The sequence below is a fragment of the Lissotriton vulgaris genome, chromosome 4_1 (genome assembly GCF_964263255.1).
Source record: "Lissotriton vulgaris chromosome 4_1, aLisVul1.2, whole genome shotgun sequence".
NCBI lineage: Eukaryota > Metazoa > Chordata > Amphibia > Caudata > Salamandridae > Lissotriton > Lissotriton vulgaris.
The window spans coordinates 1863295474-1863314789 of record NC_141691.1 but is presented as its reverse complement, the minus strand read 5'-3'; the positions used below and the strand labels follow the sequence as shown (position 1 = coordinate 1863314789).

Below are 19316 nucleotides of genomic sequence, written 5' to 3'. Positions count from 1 at the left end.
ACCAGTCGAGAAAGGGGACAGGCAGCATCCATCCTCTGGAAATAGCGGTTTATCTTGGCAGGAGTGAGGTACGCTCTGTGCACAATATAAAGTTGAAAAAGGTGGAAACAGGTGTTGCAGGGGATGTGAGTCGGGTTTTGAACAGTGCCTCCCATTCCTTGTCCGTGCAGGGGTGAGTCGGGCCCTCTATCCACCTGCGATGGAAGGGTGTGAGCTGTAGCGCGGCATGGGAGCGCAGTTAATCTGCAAACCAACGAATCAAATCTCTGCCCGGCCCAATCACGTGGAGGGTACTGCAGAGTGAGGTGCATCGGGTGTTCTTGATCTATGTTGCGTCATCTACTCCCCAATGCTGCCATTAGAAAGTTCTAGAAGAGGAAGTGATCCGGTGGTACGCCACGCTTCTCCATCAAAGACTCATAAGATAGTAGGCTGCCATCGCAGTAGAGGTCCCCTATTGTATGAAGGCCTGCCGCGTGACAGGCAGTTGATTCTGCCAGCAACGTGATGATGTGTTCTCTAGGTGTGCAAAGTAAGGCAATTGGCGGAGCTTAAGAGGTCACTGTAAGCATTAGGTACAGAAATCGGCAGTATGCAACTCCCAGAAGTAAGGGATCAGGTGTTGGTGCTCATGTGCAGGGGTAAAACAGGTGCTGAGTATCCAGTAGGCACCATGCCAGTGCAGTCGCCGCTGTGTTTGCAAGCTGTAGACCTGCCAGCCATTTAGCCACCCACTGGACCTTGGTGCCCCTATGCTGCCTATAAGAATGTGTGGGCGTCTAAACACTTTATAAGCACATAATCGCCCTTGGCGTCCATTACCATCTCCTCCGCTGAAAAAGGGACCCTAGGCCTAATCCGGATTAAAACTCCTCTTACATAAAAAGAGAAGTAGGTGGCATACACCTGACCGTGCCAGCACTGCAGTAGCCCATTTGCTCCAGCTAAGGTTAAGGGTGTTTCGTGAAACAGTGCAACCTGTGTGGAACAGCACTCGAGATGGGAGTAGACAGCATATCGCCGGGAGAGGGTATGCGTTCCCTGCATGTTCCCGGTAATGAAGTTGGTGTAGGTCATGTTGTAGGATGATAAGGATAAGGAGGGTGGCTATTGCGTGTGGAACTGGTACAGATGTGGTATTGGTGGCGCATGGGGTCGAGAGTTGGGGTAGGGCTTCAAAGAACAAAAAGATGGAATCAAGAGTACCAGGTAAAACCACTGAATACTATTAGGGTGGGGGGTAGCAAGAGATATGCAGTGGCCAAGGATAGTTCAGTCCATACAGTGAGAACATACACCAGTACTGCATATGCAGCACAGTGAGGCAAAGTGAACGCAAACTGTTAGAAGCATACAGCAGAGTGGGGAGGCACTTTGCCTAATTGACAATTGTATAGGAGTCAAGAGTTAGCTGGGAGGAGCGAAAGACCATGTTGGTGTGTAGTCTACTGAGCACAAGACTGTGGGCACCATATTTGGTGGGTCACAGATCAAATAATGTCATCAGCCGTATGTGGAGTGACATCTGGAGGAATCACGGAGTCTGTCTCAGCGGGTCAAATGGGGGATGCGCCGTCTTCACTTGAGGACTGTGCAGCATCTTTGTCAGGACAGGAGTCATGATTGGTTTCACTTATCATTGCTACTGACTTAAGAGACGGTCTTTCCTGTATGACGTGCTCCAAGTCTGGGGCTGCTAAAGGCCTGAGGGACTGTCCAACAGCGTGGGGTCAGGCGAGACAACATAAGTACCGATGCTGCTAGCCATTGCCAGGTGTTATTAGGAAAGGTTAAGAAGTGTGCCTTTACTTCAGTTACAACGTGCAGCCTTGCAGGGAACAGGAGCAGCTATATTAGCTTCAGGCTGCAGAGGCATTGCTTAATGGCCAGAAAGGTGTTCCGTTGATGCTGCACTGCCACCGTGTAGTCAGGGAAGAACATAATGCAGGCATGGTCAACCACACTTTCTCGAAGTTTCCTGGTCTTATGTAAAATGGTATCACGATCATGGTAGTGAAGCAGGCTAAAAAGCAGTGGCCTAGGGTTCGAGCCAGGTGGGGGTCTTAAGAGTTGGAATGCAGTGGGCCCGCTCGACTGAAAAGACATGCAATAGGGTCATCTTTGGGATCAGGTCAAGCAGCCAGCGGTCTATGTACTCTACAGTGTTGTGTCCCTCAACTCCTTCAGGAAAGCCCACTATTTGAACATTGTTTCCACGTGATTGGCCCTCCGCCCTACACTCAAAGGTGTGGATGCGGTCAACCAGCACCTGCATGAATTGCGACTGGAGTTCAGCTATGTTGTGTTCTGCGGTGCATACCTTTTTCACCAGCTTACAGTGGTCTGCGTGTGTTAAATTGCTTGTATCAGATTAAGATCCATTGCTATATTGTCAATTTTGTTCTCCAAGGAGACCAGAGTGTTCTCCAGGGACATACAAGTCTTCTCCACGGCGTCCAGATGACATCTAATTTCTCTTCTAGGTCCCATTGTTGCAGTATTACCAGTCGATGTGGCAGCTGTAACAGGTTGTTTCGTTGTTGTATTCTGGGTACCTGATCGTAGACAGCCCATTGTGACGTGCTATGTAGCTGGGCCCAAAGCAGGCATAGGTCCAATTCAGTCAGTGTAGCGGGCCCGCTTCCCAGTGCCTGAGAGCCAACTCAGACGCAACAGCACAAGCAGCCCAGTCGTTTCAGCCATGTTCAGGCAGCTGCTCACTCCAGGAGAGCCCAAAGGGCAGACAACGGCAGCAGGGTTGGATTAGGCGTCGGTGGAGCAATAACATAGGGTGCTGTGCGCAGTGCCCCCAAAAAGCACAAGGTAAGGGAACTACTCCTTGCTGCTTTGCTACTGTTTCCTCAACGTGTGTGTGCGTTCACCCATGAAAGTCCAGGTTAGTTCAGGGGCAGTTGGAGGTTCTTGGGTGTAGTCCAAAGGGTGTCTGGTGAGCGGTCATCAGCGCAGTGCAAGGTAAAAAAAAACGACTCTTCCTCAGTCGGCTCGCAATCATATCCTCAGTGGCTCATGGGTTCATGGGAGCGGCTAGGGAGAAATATGTCCCCCAAACGCAAGGCCCTCCCCGATCACTTCCGGGAGCTCAGGTCCTCACAGTTTCCAGGGAAGCACAGGCCAGCAGGTGCAACAATGTCAACATCTCATTGAGGTTAAGAGTGCCCGACCTGCTTTAGCACTCAATAAGCCTCTCCCAGGGGCAGAGCGGTGGCAGCTTGTCTCACCTCACAGGTCAGCTCACAGTGGTGTATCCCCAGTGTCACCTCCGTGCTACAGTGGCTCACTTCCCTGCAACCATCCCACAACAATGGAGTCCCTTCACACCAACAGGCCCAGACCTCAGGAGGCAGCACTAGAGGGTCACAAGGGCTACCAACAGTGTTGTGCAGGAGCAGTAGGTCACACTAACGGGCGATTCCCCCATATGCTGCTGAGGGCCAATCCAGAATGCTTCATAGATAGGAGGAGTCCGAGTGGGAAAGGAGAGCAGTCAACAGCAGTCAATAGTATGCCCACTCACAGCATCTGATGCCCTGATTCACATCCGCGCTCCGCCGAAACGAAGGCGGGCCAAAGTGCAGGCAGCAGACATGCGAGGCACCATGCTCACCTCTTGCTGCCTAAGCTATCGCCCCTCCCAGGAAGTAGGTAGGCAGGATTGCAGCAAGGCCGGTCATGCGCTGGGAGCAGCGGGGCTCAGATCAAGTCCCCAGCGCCCCACTTTTTCTAGTCTCAGGCAGTGCAGCAATCACCGGGTCCTCGGCATGATCCTCCCAACCTCTCTGCCTCTTGGCTGCAGCTAGCCTCCTGATATCAGTCTTTCAGCTGCAGAGTTCCAGCAGGGCAGGTTCGCACAGATCGGGGGTGGCAGCAGCAATGTGGCTTCAGCCAGGGAGGATGCAGACGTCGTCTCAGCGAGGCAAGCAACACCAGCGGTTCAGGGCTGTATTAGGGATAGGGCAGAGTCAGCCGGTGTCTCCGATGGCTGGCTTGGAGCAGGATAATGCCAGATAACGTATAGTTTCTTACCTGTCAGTGTAGTTTTGCAGCTTGAAGACTTTTCTGGATTCACTATGCTGTGCATTATTCCGCCATCTAGTGGTTGGGACCGGATTTGAAGTATTCCTTCTCTCTCTTTTTCGTGGCCTGGTGGGCGTCGACATACCACCATTTGTTGGTGACCTTCTGTGACGTCGACGTGCTTCCTCCGGAAACTCCCACCTTTGGTCGCCATCTTCGGATTCTTTTTTTTTATGGTTTGTTCTAGTTTCCCTTAATTTATTCCTCCTGTGTCATCTTCCTGGCAGAGGCGGGTGGGTTCGCTAGTGAATCCAGAAAAGTCTTCAAGCTGCAAAATTACACGGACAGGTAAGAAACTATACATTTTGCAGCGTGAATCTTTACTGGATTCATTATGCTGTGCATAGACTTTGTAGCGGTTTGTTAGAATTCTGGTGGCTGGGTGGAAGATGAACGCTGGTTTGTGAATATATGTTGTAAGACCTTGTGTCCTACTTGTGCTTCTTTGTTCATCTGAATGTTCACGCAGTAGTGCTTTGTGAACGTGTGCACTGAAGACCATGTTGTTGCTGCTTGGCAAATATCCTGAATAAGTGGGTTTGCTAGGAAAGCCACTGTTGATGGACAACGGAGAAACCGCGGCACTCGTGCTCCTGGATCTCTCGGCCGCCTTCGACACTGTCTGCCACCACACCCTCTGCACAGGCCTCCACAACGCAGGGATCTGTGACAGAGCACTGGACTGGACCATCTCCTTCCTCACCGGCAGAACCCAGAGTGTCCACCTCCCCCTTTCCACTCTAAAGACACCAAGATCATCTGCGGCGTACCCCAAAGATCGTCCCTCAGCCCGACACTCTTCAACATCTACATGGCACCGCTCGCCAACATCGCCAGATCACACAACCTCAACATTATTTCTTACGCCGACGACACCCAGCTGATCCTCTTCCTCATCAAGGCCCCCACCACCGCCAAATCCAACCTCCACGAAAGAATGAAGGCCATCACCGAATGGATGACGTTCAGCCGCCTGAAACCGAACTCTGACGAGACGGAGGTCCTCATCATAGGATCCACCCACTCTGCCTGGGACGACTCTGGGAGCTGCACCGACGCCACCTAACCACGCATGCAACCTAGGAGTCATCCTGGACCCCGCATTGTCAATGACCCAGCAAGTGAACGCCGTCTCCTCCCCCTGCTTCAACACCCTCCACATGCTCCGTAAGATCGACAGATGGATCCCCACCGGTACCAGATAGATTCTCCCCTTATGTAAGCTACGATCGTTGCCAAGTCGCCCTTTACAGATGCATAGCCTAGTTTCTCCTGTAGCAAATACTTTAAATATTTTAGCACTGTTGATTACCTTGTGATTTTCCTTGAAAAGTTTTTCCTTAAGACACCAAAGTGAGGAATGTTTCCATTTTGCTGTGTAACACTTTCTTGTTGTAGGTCTTCTCGCCTCCGAGTACTGCCATGGTGCTCTCTGGTAGTTTGAGGTGAGAAAATCCTGAGTCCTCAGGAGCCACGCTACCAGGTTTAGGCTCCCTGGTTCTGGGTGTAGCACCTTGCCGTTTTGCAGAGTTAGGAGGTACTTCCTGTTGGGGAACTCATGCTTTGTGCCTTGTGACATTTCCATTATCTATGAGAACCAGGTTTGCCTGGCCCACTGTGATGCTATGAGGATTAATGCGGCTGATCCTGCACTTATTGAGTACCTTGTGTAGCAGTGGTATCAGTGGAAAAACGCAAGCAAATGTCCCTGACCAGTCTATCAATAGCACATTCCCTAAGGACTGTGCACACCGTTGTCTGGATGCGACGTGTTGGTATTTTGGGGTGTTTCAAATAGGTCAATTTGCGGAGTCCCTCATTTCTTGAAGATTTATAGAACCTCTGATTGATTTATCTCCCATTCGTGGGATGCTGATGTTTTTCTGCTCAGTCTGTCTGCTTCTACATGGTCCTTCCCTGGAAGATGAATTGCTAGTAAGTCTATGTTCCTTGAGAAAGCCCATTTCCATAGCTCCTGTGCTAGGGTTGATAGTGTTAATGATCATGTTCCTCCTTGTTTGTTGATGTAAAACATTGTGGCTGTATTGTCTTTTTGAATCAACACCCTCTTTCCGTAAAGCTCCTTCTGAAAGGTTAGTAAGACTCGGAACACTGTTTTCAACTCCAGGAAGTTGATGTGCTTTATCGCATCCTGCTGTGTCCTTGTGGGCTCCCAACCTCAGTTGGGAAGCATCTGTTGTAATGGTCACTGTAGGAGCTGGTTGTGAGAAAGGTCCCCCATGTGTTATGTTCTTCCTGTTCCACCAGGTAATCTCCTGAAGAACTGTTTGTGTGACAACCACTAGATCCTCCCAACTCCCTGTTGACTGTGACCATTGTTGTTGAATGGATTCCTGGAATGGACTCATGTGCAGTCAAATGTTTGGGACTAGATGAATGCATGAAGCTATCATCCCTAGCAGATTCCCCACTGTCCGAGCTTGCCCCTTGCGGTATACATGTGTCTCCTTCAGTATTGCTACTGTACTCTTTGTGCTCGGGAACACCTTCCATACCGTTATGTCGATTTTTGCCCCTAACAATATCTTTACCTGCTCTGGTGTTATTGATGACTTCTCCCAATGTATTGCAAAACCGAGCTGTACTGAGGTCTCTAAGACCCTTTGTATGTGTTTGCAAGGTTGTATGTGCTTCCTCTTACTAACCAGACATCTAGGTATGGATAAACATTGTTTCCCTGCCTTCTTAGATGGGCTTCTACTGCTGCTAGGCATTTTGTGAAGACTCTTGGTGCCAATTTTAGTCCGAATGCTAGCACCGTGTATTATGGTAGTGCGTTTTGTTGATTACGAATCGGAGTAGGTTTTCTTGTCTGTTGTTCATGGGAATGTGCAAGTAAGCGGTCTTTAAATCTATAGTTGCCATTTAGACCCCTACCTTTATCTGAGGTATTACTTCTTGTAAAGAAGTCATTTAGAATGTTTGAGTCTTTAACACCTTGAATGCTACAGCAATTCCCGCTTGGTGCTGAACTCTTCAGATTTCCATTGTTCATGACTAGCTCAGTTCGTCATAAACACACGACCAGTGTACTGCATGACGAGCTGAGCTCGTCTTGAGCGGGGAAGGGGTTAAGAACTTGTTTAGGAGCCTTAAATCTAGTATAGGTCTTAATGTTCAGTCCACCTTTTGTATGAGGAAGTACGTTAAACACACCCCCTTGTTCCTCTCAAGCACAGCACCCTCTAGTGTAGAAGTTCTTGTGCTTCTTCGAGCAAATGAGAGAATTCTCTTTTTGAACGAACCTTGTTCTTTGGTCTTCTGCATGGCGGTGGTTTTGCCAGTTCTATGCAGTATCCGTGTAGTATTACATTTAGTATCCATTTGTCGGATGTAATCCTCTTCCACTCCTGGAAGAAGTTTGCTATTCTGCCTCCCACTGGTGTTGCATGTTGGAGGTATTTTTTGTTGTTTGTGTCCTGATGTTTTTTTAAGTCTATTTGTCGGACCGACCTCTGAGATGTTTTTAGAGTGTGCGCAAAGGTTGTAGTGCAGTAACTTGGAGGTGGGTTGGCCTCTTCCTTGAGTGCACCCTCAAAAGGATTGCCACCCCTGTTGGTATTTCCAACCTTGTTGTTGTTGACTGTTGTAGGCCCCGGTTCCCTCCTTGGTAACCTTGCTCAAAGGGCTGGTGTGAGGCTACTGGCTGGTGGTTCCCCCTGCCTGCTGGTCTTCGTGATGGTATCCTCCTACGCATACCTCTGAATTGTAGTGCCCCCGTAGACTTTGCAGTTTCAATTTCCTTCTTCAGCGGAGTTAGCTTGTCTTCCACAGCTGTTCTCCTCAGAACGGTGTGTTCAAGATATTTTATTACTTTTTTTTATTTTAAAAAAGTTTTATATAGCGCGGACATGATCTTTGCAGATATCAGAGCGCTTTACATAGATGGTGGCGTACTCATACCAATAAATCAATAATTCAAAACAGTACAAATAGGTTACATAGAGGGGTACATGATGGGGGCGTAATCATACAAATAAATCAATAAATCAAACAGTACAACTAGGTTACATACGGGGTATGTGAGGGAGACTACTCATACAGGTAGGCAAAGGGGTCAAGCAGGTAGAAGCATGTAGTACAGTGTTAACAGAGTTCTAGATACTAGTTCAAGTGTATTTAGCCATGAGGATAGCTTTTACTTCTTTTTTAAAGAGTGTAGTGGATGGGATAAGCCTTGTTTCTGGAGGGAGAGAGTTCCAGATCCTAGGTGCCATTCCAGAGAAGGAGCGCTTATATGTTTTTTCCTTCCGGAATCTTCGCGGTTTCAGCAGAAGATTATTTGTGCCTCTAGTGTTTCTGGTTCCGCCAGAAATTGTCAATTTCTGGGCGAGGTAGCCGGGTGATTTAAGGTGAACCGCCTTGTGTGTCATGCAGGCGATTTTCAGGTGTATTCTGGCTTCAAATGGCAGCCAATTCAGGGCTCTCAGGTCAGGGGTAATGTGGGAGTGCTTTTTTGACCCAGTGATGAGTCTCGCTGCAGCGTTTAGGGAGGCTCTTAGTGGTGCGGTTGTGGTTAGGGGGAGTCCGACTAGTGCGGTGCTGCCGTATTCAATTCGGGGGATGACTATAGCTTGTACTGCGGTTTGGAAGTCTTTGGCTGGGAGGAAGGGTTTAAGTTTTCTCAGAGTATTGATCTGGAAGTTCGCGCCCTTAGTTGCCTTGCTGATGTGTTGCTGCATGTTGAGATTGGTGTCAAGTGTAATGCCTAAAGATTTTGCTGAGTCCACGATGGTGGGTTGGACATTGAGTGCAGTTAGGTGTTTAAGCCAGGTTTGAGCAGTGGAGCTCTTAACTGGAGGTGAGATCAGAAGGAACTCTGTTTTCAGGGCATTGAGTTTGAGGTGATTATCGGCAAGCCAGGATTGGGTGCATCTGATTGTTGCGTTCAGGAGCAGGATGTCTGCACCGTTGGTTTGAACCCTGAGATTCTTAGCCAGGCGTGTCTTCTCTCCGTAACCTTGATCATTATTTGCCTGCTTGATTTCTCTGCAGCATCTAGGGCTGATTTCAAACATGTATTGGCCATGTTCTTCCCCTCTTCCACCAAGTGTGCTGCCCTTCTCTGGCAGATGTTTCAGTAGTTCACGTACTTCCTCCCAGTGCTGGTATTGATGCCTATTGATTAGTGCATTAGAATTTGCTATGCGCCACTGAATGGCGGCACTTCGTTCCATCTTCCTTCTTGCGAGACCCATCCTTTTGCTCTCCTTGTCTGGTGGTCTGCGGACGTTAGTGGGTACATTAGCCCTCTTTCTGGCTATGGAAGCTATTATACAGTCAGCAGGCACTGAACCTCTGATGTAAATTGGGTCCTTGGAGGAGTGTTTGTATTTTTTCTCCCCCTTGGTGTTACTGGCTTGCATGTGGCAGGTTCCTTAAATGCTTCCTTTCCCTAGTTCAGCACACTTGGGAGCATGGGCAGGAATTGGCTTTTTGTCTGTGTGGGCAGCAAGGTCTCTAGGAGGAAGCAGGACTATGGCTTTTCCTCCTTTAGTTGCACTCCATGGGTGTCTGCAGCCTTCTTTATCACCTGATTTTACATCCCGATGTCGTGGGGGATGAGGGCCTCGAAGGGTAGGAGTCTATCCCATCTTCTGGCGAGTCGGCGTTGAGATCTTGTCACTGCACGTCTTGTTTCGCTGGGGTTGCCGAACCGTGATAGGTTTGGTCCTCTTCTTCTCCCTCGGCTTCGAAGTAGTATTCTTCTTCCTTCTCCTCTTAGTCAGCCGGCTGTGGGGTCGTAGGAACCTGTAGTTCCTCGAGGACTCCGAGTAGTGCTGAGGTCTTCGGCGGGATCTTGAATTGTCTTGTCGAAATCATTCTTGCGTTGCAAAATACTTGCCATTTCGGCTTCGAGCGGCTTCCTTTTCTTCTCGAGCTCAGACGCTTGTGCTTCGGCGTTGAGATTTTCGGGCTCTCTCTTGGCGCTTGTCGACAAGGACATCGAAATTTGTTTTACCCTCTCTTTCTTCGATGTCAAGGAGTCATTTTCGTGACTGCTCTTCGACGACTTCGTCTTATTGAGGGTTTTCGCCATCTGGGAGTCCTTGTCGAAGGAACCAACAGAGTTTTTGCCCTTAGACGAGCTCGCCGAATGTTTTGACACCGGGACTGTTTTTGAGGACTCAAGAGTCACTCTTTCGATGCTCGGTCGACTGTTTAGGGGTTGCTATTTCTCTTACCTCCTTCGGAGCTCTCTTTTCAGCGCCGCCAACTTGGACGTGTGCGTCCTCCTCGCCCTCGGGCCCTTTGGCAAAGTTGTCCTCTTCGAAGCGATGGTGGAGGCCCTTGACCCTGCATATTGTAATTTGCTCTTCTTTGCCTCTCCCTCACCCTCAAGGTCTTGGAGGTGAACGCCGAGCATGCGCTGCAATCTTTGGGGCGGTGGTCGAGCAGCAGGCAAAGATTACAGGCCGGGTGCTGGTCCTTCTGTGCGTACCTGTGGTGGCAATTGTCGCAGAACTTGAATGGTGTCTCGTCCATTACAGTGCCCAGGGAGCCCCCTGTGTGCACATTCTCTGTCAGCTGTCGAAGTTTCAGTGTTTTTCCTCCTTCTCTGCACCTCGGTTCACTGCCTCGAAGGCCAAAGTGTCGATAAGTTGTTTTCCTTTTTTTGTACCCGATTTACATGGATTTCTGTCTCCAAAGTTTTGGAGCTCCTTCTGTCTTGATCCAGACCAACGGCTGAAAAAAAATATCTGAAGATGGGGAGCAAAAGAGGGAGCTTCCGGAGGAAGCACGTCGATGTCACAGAAGTACACCAACTGATGGTAAGTCGACGCCCACCAGGCCACGAAAAGAAAAAAAAGAGAAGAAATACTACAATTCTGAACACAACCACTAGATGGGGGAATAATGCACAGCATAGCGAACCCGGAAAAGATTCACGCTGCAAAACTGGGGCGACTTGGCGGAACTTCTTTAGAACTCGTCGGCTATCTTGGCTGCGCTGATTGCTGCTCTATCATGATGTTCAGATGTTGATTCAGGGGTGTGGAATTTAATAAAATATCTACTTGTCCATGGGGCAGGTTGCTTCATAAATCTACTTGTCCTGTAACAAATTCCACTTGTCCCTTTGGTGCCATGTAGTACGGCGACAAATTATGGCAGCAATCTCATTATATAAGAGCTCTGATATAACCTCTCGGATTATGCCAGGACTCATACTATAGTAATGTTTGAAATCTTTCAATCCCCTTATGTTGCCACGTTTCCGCAGATCTACATGCTGGGGCTGAAGGTAGTGGTAAGCAATAGTTCCAGGGTTAGAATGCCCTTTTGAGTCTGTGCAAACCTACTAACTAGCATGTTTTAAGGGTTTTCAACAACTCTTCTCTAATATTTCCCCATACTTAGAAATGTTGGAAATTTACTCCTGACAATGGCAGAGCAAACCTACTAACTTGCATGTTTTAAGGGTTTTCAACAACTCGTCTCTAATATTTCCCCATACTGAGAAATGTTGGAAATGTACTCCTCCCAATGGCAGACGTAAACCTTTTTCCAGAGTTTGGAAACAGTGGTTGGAGGTAAAGTACACATGCATATTTGCTCATGCTAAAATACAGTTCGCAAATATTTTCTAGGAGTACTATTTCTTGTCCTACTTCTGTAAATTCTTGGGAATTCACGAAAGATGTATAGCTGCACTTAATGCAAGGACATATATCATAGGTGCACTTTTGAGACAATCTGTATTGTCTGGCTTCACTGCGAGTGACTCCATTCTGCTCTTTCACAAGGAGCATATCGGCACACAAAGTAGTTTTATTCAGTGCCAGTAACTACTGTGGCAGTGTGTGCTTTCAGAACAAATATAACAATGTTTGTTATAATGTTGAGGGCCCGGCAGCTCCCATACCAATAGAGTTTTACAAAAACAATACCAAAACAAGTCATGCATTGACCAAAATAAAAATCTGACCACCAATAACGGCGTCAGCCCCGTGCGTGAGGTGCATCATCAGAGCTGTGTGAATAGTAACAGCTGTGAGCCCGTGCCTAAGGTGCATCATCAGAGCTGTGTGAATAACAACTGTGAGCCCGTGCTTGAGGTGCATCATCCGAGCTGTGTGAATAATAACTGCGTCAGCCCCTTGCGTGAGGTGCATCAACCACATTGCTCAGGTCACCCAAATTCCTACACTCTCTATCACACTGCTTTCAAAAACAGCATACTCTTGCACACACTCTCACTGCCCACCAATTCAAAGTTTGCTAAAAAGTTTATGCAACGCATGGTCATACACAATGCCAATAACTCAAACTTTAATGCTGCGAGACCTATTGCATTGTAAATGCTTGTTTTTTGTTGCGAGTACTTTAAAGTTGACTTGATTGCTTTTTAAATACTTTGAACTATAAATGTTTTATGTTGTCACCCACTCCCCCCCTCCCCTCTAGCCGTCCTCCACATACGACAAACTTGTCTAGAGAGACCAGACAAGTGTGCCATCTCACTCCAAAGGGCTTCTGCCTTCCTATTTGTATTTATACTCCATGTGAGCAACTTCGCTTTAAAAGGTGTTACATTTTCCTTTATTTGCAACTGACCGTGCAATTTTTAACTGTGTTTGCTTAACTCCACTTGAGGACTGCCGTTTTCCATTGTTATTTTGTTTCACAGAGATTTCCTTTTTTTTCTTTATTTGAAAATGCCTCAGAACAGAGTTTAGTGCATTTTGAAGTTACGGTTTCCATAAATGATCTTAACTTTCGTTTCAACAACTGCGTTGCCTTTTTTCCTTTAGATTAACCGAACTAACACCAAATATATTTGTAGGACTGCGCCACACCCCCAAAGAATACTCATATTTGCCTAGAAGGCTCAAACAAGTGTGCCACACACTGTAAGATCCTTGGGCTTCCTGGGGAGCAACAAGCTGTCACACCAAAAGCAGGATGGAGACGTGTTTGCAGCCTGTGAATAATCAATCACTTCTGGATACCCAAATAACAGCAGAAGATCGAGCCAGAGTACTGTGATGTGATCCATACCGACAATGGAGTGCGGTTTTCCTCTGTGTGCAATGTGGTGCTGGACCATGTCTGAAAGCACACAGTGGATACGCACGTGTGATCTCAAAAACACTTGATGCGCTGTACAGACGCTTCTGCCCCTCACACTTCACTGCAATATACCCATCAGGTGACTGAGCCTCAAATCAGGAAATAAGTGAGGGAGGTCAATGTCTGCACAACACTAAATATTCTACTGAGCAAAACTGACCACTCTGTATTGCGCAGTTTCTCCAAGATGCAGATACAGAATGGTGACGCGATACCTGGAAAACATCCGCTTCAAGAACATTATCTCCCACAGTGATATGTAGGAGCTATGGATGATCTTAAAAAAATCAATTGCAAAATCGGCGTAATATTTGATGAAACACCTGATATCGAATGATGATGTGTGTTGAATGCTTTATTTGCAGTGGTCTCTTCACTGGCTGGCTTTCAAATCCACACCCACCTAGCAGACAGTGTTGTTCTTGCAGTGCAACCACAGGACTGTAGCGCAAGCAGCTGTGAGGGTGCTCACAGATTACAACATAGCCGGTCGGAACATGATTTCTTTCAATACAGACAATGTGGCATACATGCTCAAGGCATACAACACTGTGTTAACACTGTGTTGAGAAATCTAAATGCACATCACCTGCTTGGCACACATCATGAACCTTGTTGGGGAGTTTTTCCGCAAGCCTTTTGTTAAGCTAAATTATTTCCTGCTTTACTTCTAATGAATCTTCTACATGGCTGGTAGAAGAAAGTGAAGGTACCTGCAGCACCTGGTTGAGAACCATGGGATTAAACAATGGATTGCACCTGAACCTTGCAGTACCTGCTGGAATTCTTAGTTTGCTGCTGTTTACTACCACTGCAAGCACTTTGATGTTTGTGCTGAGTTTGTGGAGTCTGAGACAACTCAGCAAGTCTCCCTAGATTCCCTCGAAATCTACAGAGTATTCTGAACAGTGACAACAGAAACTATTAAAGTTCAACTGGACAATGAAGGTGTATGATCATCTATAGGACCTCCGCATAAACCTCACAAACAATTGAGTCCTCACTCTGGACTCACTGTGACCATTGCTAGAGACTAATGCGTTGGCTATATGGACTCTGGCACAGAAAAAACAGATAACAGCCCAGCCTAATGAAGCATTTGAAAATGCCCTTGAAAAAGTGGGCAAGTACATGTGATAGGCCCAACCAGGCACTGCATTTTTACTACAAGTATGACTTTTCAATCATGAACGTCTCTGAATCGTACCCAAGGACAAGAGGGCATATTCAGTAATCCCTAATTTTGAGCGTAATTCCTGATCAGGAGCTTTGTCTAAACTTTGAACATGTAGGCCCAGAAGCAGTACAGGAATTAGCTATGGGGTGATTGATGCAGACCAATTTGGGTGTGGGATGCCTGACTGCAATCCAGTCCTTTCACAGCATGCCGCTGTGTACAAGGACTGTCACCAGTTCGGCAAATGCTGAAAAGAGTAACTGACTTTACAAAATTATTTTGTCAGCCTGACATTGGTCCCTTTCAAAACAATCCATTCAGGAATAATTGTTTTTACATTCTGATCAGCAGCAGGATAGATTTGGGCTGCTCAGAAGAATCTCAAAAACATGGTCAAGATTAAAACCTAAAGAAACAAGCAGACCGGTTCTGCTGACCAAAAACAAATTATTTCAGTTGTAAATTAACAAAATGGACATACGCCTTCTCATTGGAAATAATTACAATTGTACTCTCCAAACAGTGTATACAACCCCTAAGTGAGGGCAGCACAGTGCTCAAGATGAAAGTTATGTTAACATAAATACTACATGATACATAAAGTATATAGACCTGGCAACATAAATACTGCACACAATGTCTTGGTGTAAAGGTTATATGTTCTAATATACCGTACAAAAATAAGATCTGTGTTTGGTGCTGAAAGAATAGCAAAATAAAGCGCCGCAAAAAGGCTGCAAAATTTCCATAATGGTGCCGCAAAATTTTCATTTTGGTGCCACCAATTTTGCTAATTCATGCTACAATATGCTGGGGGGTCTGCTTAGGTTATAACTAAGGCATCTCTCGCCTACAGTTTTTACAGATTTTAACAAACCAATAAAATGTATTTTCTGGTTTGAACGGATGTCTGAATGTGGACAAAAAATGAAATAAGGTTGTGTTTTTGAGTGATTCTAAACGCCATCTGTCATGCATGCCAGGCCAATAGTTGTGTAATTTGACAGGTAAGGGGGTTAAACATTTTGTTTTTTATTGCAACGAGGCTAAAACAGCAGTAGATTTACACAAGGGCAATACTAAATATGTATGTTTTCTTATATTGCATTGTAACTGCATTTATATAGCGCTTACTACTGCGGACGACGCATTGAAGCACTTTACGCCAGGTAGCACGATGCTCCGGGACCCAAGGTTGATGGTTAGTTCAGTGTTATTGGTTACTGTTGGTTATTTATTGGGGTAAGTCTTGGGCACTCAAAGCAAACCATTCCATGCAGTCATTTCATTTTTTTATGGTGGACTAAGTATTAGCGGTTGATCGCAATCATTAGTCAGAGTTGTAAACTCAAACACGTGACGTGTATGTATTGATCTATTATCTGTGGATGTTGAAATCATTGAAATCCTTCAGGCATTCAAGTATGAGGGTATATTAATCTGGTAAATAAATGTGGAAACCTACTAGTTTCAGCTTAAGTTTTTCTTAAACCCCAAAATAAGTGTGAATAAAAACATATATAATTAGTTTTGAATATATATATATATATATATATATATATATATATATATATATATATATATATATATATATATGGATAAATACAGATAGAAATGTCAAAAATATAAAGCTGTGAGTCCTATCAATCAATCAATCATAATACTTGTATAGCGAGCTACTCACCCGGAAGGGTCTCAAGGCGCTTGGGGGAAGGGGGCCGCTACTGCTCGAACAGCCAGGTCTTGAGTTGTCTCCTGAAGGCGAGGTGGTCCTGGGTCAGTCGAAGGTGGATGGGGAGTAAGTTCCATGTCTTGGCCGCCAGGTAGGAGAAGGATCTGCCTCCGGCGGTGGCTCTTCGGATTCGTGGTACGGCGGCGAGGGCGAGGCTAGCGGATCGTAGCTTGCGGATGGGCGTGTGGAAGGTCAGGCGGTCGTTGAGGTACTTTTGGCCCAGGTTGTGGAGAGACTTGTGTGCGTGGGTGAGGAGCCTGAACGTGATCCTCTTGTTGACGGGGAGCCAGTGCAGGTTCCTCAGGTGGCCGGAGATGTGGCTGCGTCGAGGGATGTCTAGGATGAGTCGGGCGGAGGCGTTCTGGATGTGTTGTAGTCTTTTCTGTAGCTTGGCTGTGGTTCCGGCGTAGAGTGTGTTTCCGTAGTCTAGCCGGCTGGTGACGAGGGCCTGGGTGACCGTCTTCCTGGTTTCGATCGGGATCCATCGGAAGATCTTGCGGAGCATGCGGAGGGTGTGAAAGCATGAAGAGGAGACGGCGTTGACTTGTCTGGTCATGTAGAGGGAGGAGTCCAGGATGAAGCCCAGGTTGCGTGCGTGGTCTGTCGGCTTGGGGGCGGTGCCCAGGGCAGGGGGCCACCAGGAGTCGTCCCAGGCGGAGGGTGATGGTCCCAGGATGAGGACTTCCGTCTTGTCTGAGTTCAGTTTCAAGCGGCTGTTCTTAATCCACTCGGCGACGACTTTCATCCCTTCGTGGAGGCTGGTTCTGGCGGTGTCGGGGTCTCTGGTGAGGGAGAGGATCAGCTGAGTGTCGTCGGCATAGGAGATGATGTTGAGGTTGTGTTGGCGTGCGATGGCTGCAAGAGGTTTCATGTAGACTTTGAAGAGGGTGGGGCTGAGTGATGATCCCTGCGGGACGCCGCAGATGACTTCGGTGGCCTCGGAACGAAACGGGGGGAGGCAGACTCTCTGTGTTCTGACAGCTAGGAACGAGATGATCCACTGCAGTGCCTTCTCTTGGATGCCCGTGTTGCTGAGGCGTTGGACTAGGGTGCGTGTAAGACGGTGTCGAACGCGGCGGAGAGGTCCAGGAGGATGAGTGCCGCTGTTTTCCCGTTGTCGAGAAGGGCTCGGATGTCATCGGTGGCTGCGATGAGGGCGGTCTCGGTGCTGTGGTTGGCTCTGAAACCGGACTGTGAGGGGTCGAGGGATCCATTCGTCTCGAGGAAGGCGGCAAGCTGTCTGTTGGCGATCTTCTTGATGACTTTGGCAGGAAAAGGGAGGAGCGAGATGGGGCGGAAGTTCTTGAGGTCGGTGGGGGCCGCTGTTGGTTTCTTCAGTAGGGCGCTGAGCTCGGCGTGCTTCCAGCTCTCCGGGAAGGTGGCGGTGTCGAAGGAGGTGTTGATGACGTCTCGGAGTTGGGGTGCGATGGTGGAGTCGGCCTTGTTGAAGATGTGGTGGGGGCAGGGGTCAGTCGGAGATCCGGAGTGGATGGTGTTCATCGTGCGGGTTGTGTCTTCAGTGGTCACTGCGGTCCAGGTGCGGAGGGTGGCAGTGGGGTGCGTTGGTTCGACGGTTGAGTGCGAGGATGGTGTGTCGAAGCTGTTGTGGATGTCGGCAATCCTGCGGTGGAAGAACGAGGCGAGGGAGTCGCAGAGATCTTGTGAAGGGGTGATGTCGTTGTTGCCGGTGCTGGGGTTGGAGAACTCCTTGACGATGCTGAAGAGTTCCTTGCTGTCGTGGGCGTTGTTGTCCAGTCGATCCATCAGTGATTTCTTCTTGGTGGTGCGGATGAGCTGGTGGTGCTTGCGGGTCGCGTGTTTGAGGGCGGTCATGTTGTCAGTTGTCCGGTCGAGGAGCCAGGCTCTCTCGAGGGTGCGGCAGGTCTTCTTGGAGTCCTTGAGTTCGTCGGTGAACCAGGGGGCCTTCTTGCTTCTGGGTTTGCTGGGGGGGTTCTTCAGTGGTGCAAGGTCGTCGGTGCAGGCGGCCAGCCATTGCGTGAAGTTGCGGGCTGCTTCGTTGTGGTCCGGTGTGCTGGCAGGTGGGTTCTGGCTGAGGGAGGCGGTGAGCTGGTCGGCGGTGATCTTGCTCCAGCTCCTGTGAGGGACCTGTTGCGGGTGGTGGTGGTTTTTCTGAAGCTGAAATGGACGCAGCTGTGGTCGGTCCAGTGAAGTCCGGTGGAATGGCTGAAGGCGATGTGCTTGCTGGATGAGAAGACGGGGTCGAGCTTGTGGCCGGCGTAGTGGGTGGGAGTGTTGACCAGTTGCTTGAGTCCGAGGTTGGCGAGGTTGTCCAGCAGGGTGACGGTGTTACGGTCCCTGTTCTCCAGGTGGAAGTTGAGGTCCCCTAGGAGGATGTAGTCGGCGGAGGGGAGGGCGTGTGGGCTGATGAAGTCAGTGATGTCTTCGCTGAATTGTGTGCGTGGTCCCGGGGGTCTGTAGATGAGGGTGCCTCCGAGGGTCGTCTTTGGGTCGATGTGAATCTGGAAGTGGAGGTGCTCGGCGGCGAATGTGTCGGTGGAGTCGGTTGTGATGCGGATGGTGTTCTTGTGGACGATGGCGATGCCTCCTCCGGTCTGGTTGACTCAGTCCTTCCTGACGATCTTGTATCCATCCGGGATGGCGATGTCGGGGGCTGAGGAGGCGTTCATCCATGTTTCAGTGAGGAAGGCGACGTCTGGTGATGTTGTGTCGAGGAGGTTCCAGAGTTCGACGGCGTGTCTGTGGACGGAGCGGGTGTTGAGCAAGATGCACTTGAGGTCGCTGCTGGGGTTCGGCTTGGCGGGCGCGGTGCATGTTCGGAGGCAGGTAAACTTGCAGGTTGTGCAGGTGAAGGGTCCGTGGAAGCGTTTCGGGGCGGCCCGGCTGCAGGCGGGGTTCCGGCCGGCATGGAGTGCGTTGAGGGCGGCGAAGTCGTAGGTCTTTCTGGTCGTCTTGCATCGGTGGGGGCCAGGGGTCCTGGCGCTGGGCGCGGTCCAGGCGCGGACGGGCGCAGACGGGCTTACCTTTGGCGCGCCCGCTGCACGTCCACGCGGTCGCCATTTATGGCGAAGTGGGAGGGAGGGAGGAGCAGCTGGGAGGCGGGAGCGCACAAACCAAAGAGGGGGCGTGTCCTATTGCACGACGGCGGGGAGCGGGGCGGGCAGGCACAGGGGGGCTGGGTGATAAGCCTGACACAGCAACGTGCAGGGGGGCACCAGGGACGACAGTACAGGGCAA

General features: G+C 48.8%; 1 protein-coding gene across 1 annotated transcript in view; it reads right to left on the bottom strand.

Annotated features, from left to right (window-relative positions):
• Positions 1–19316, bottom strand: part of ZHX2 (zinc fingers and homeoboxes 2) — a 226570-nt gene that overhangs the window by 26535 nt on the left and 180719 nt on the right. The gene's annotated exons all lie outside the window — the stretch shown is intronic.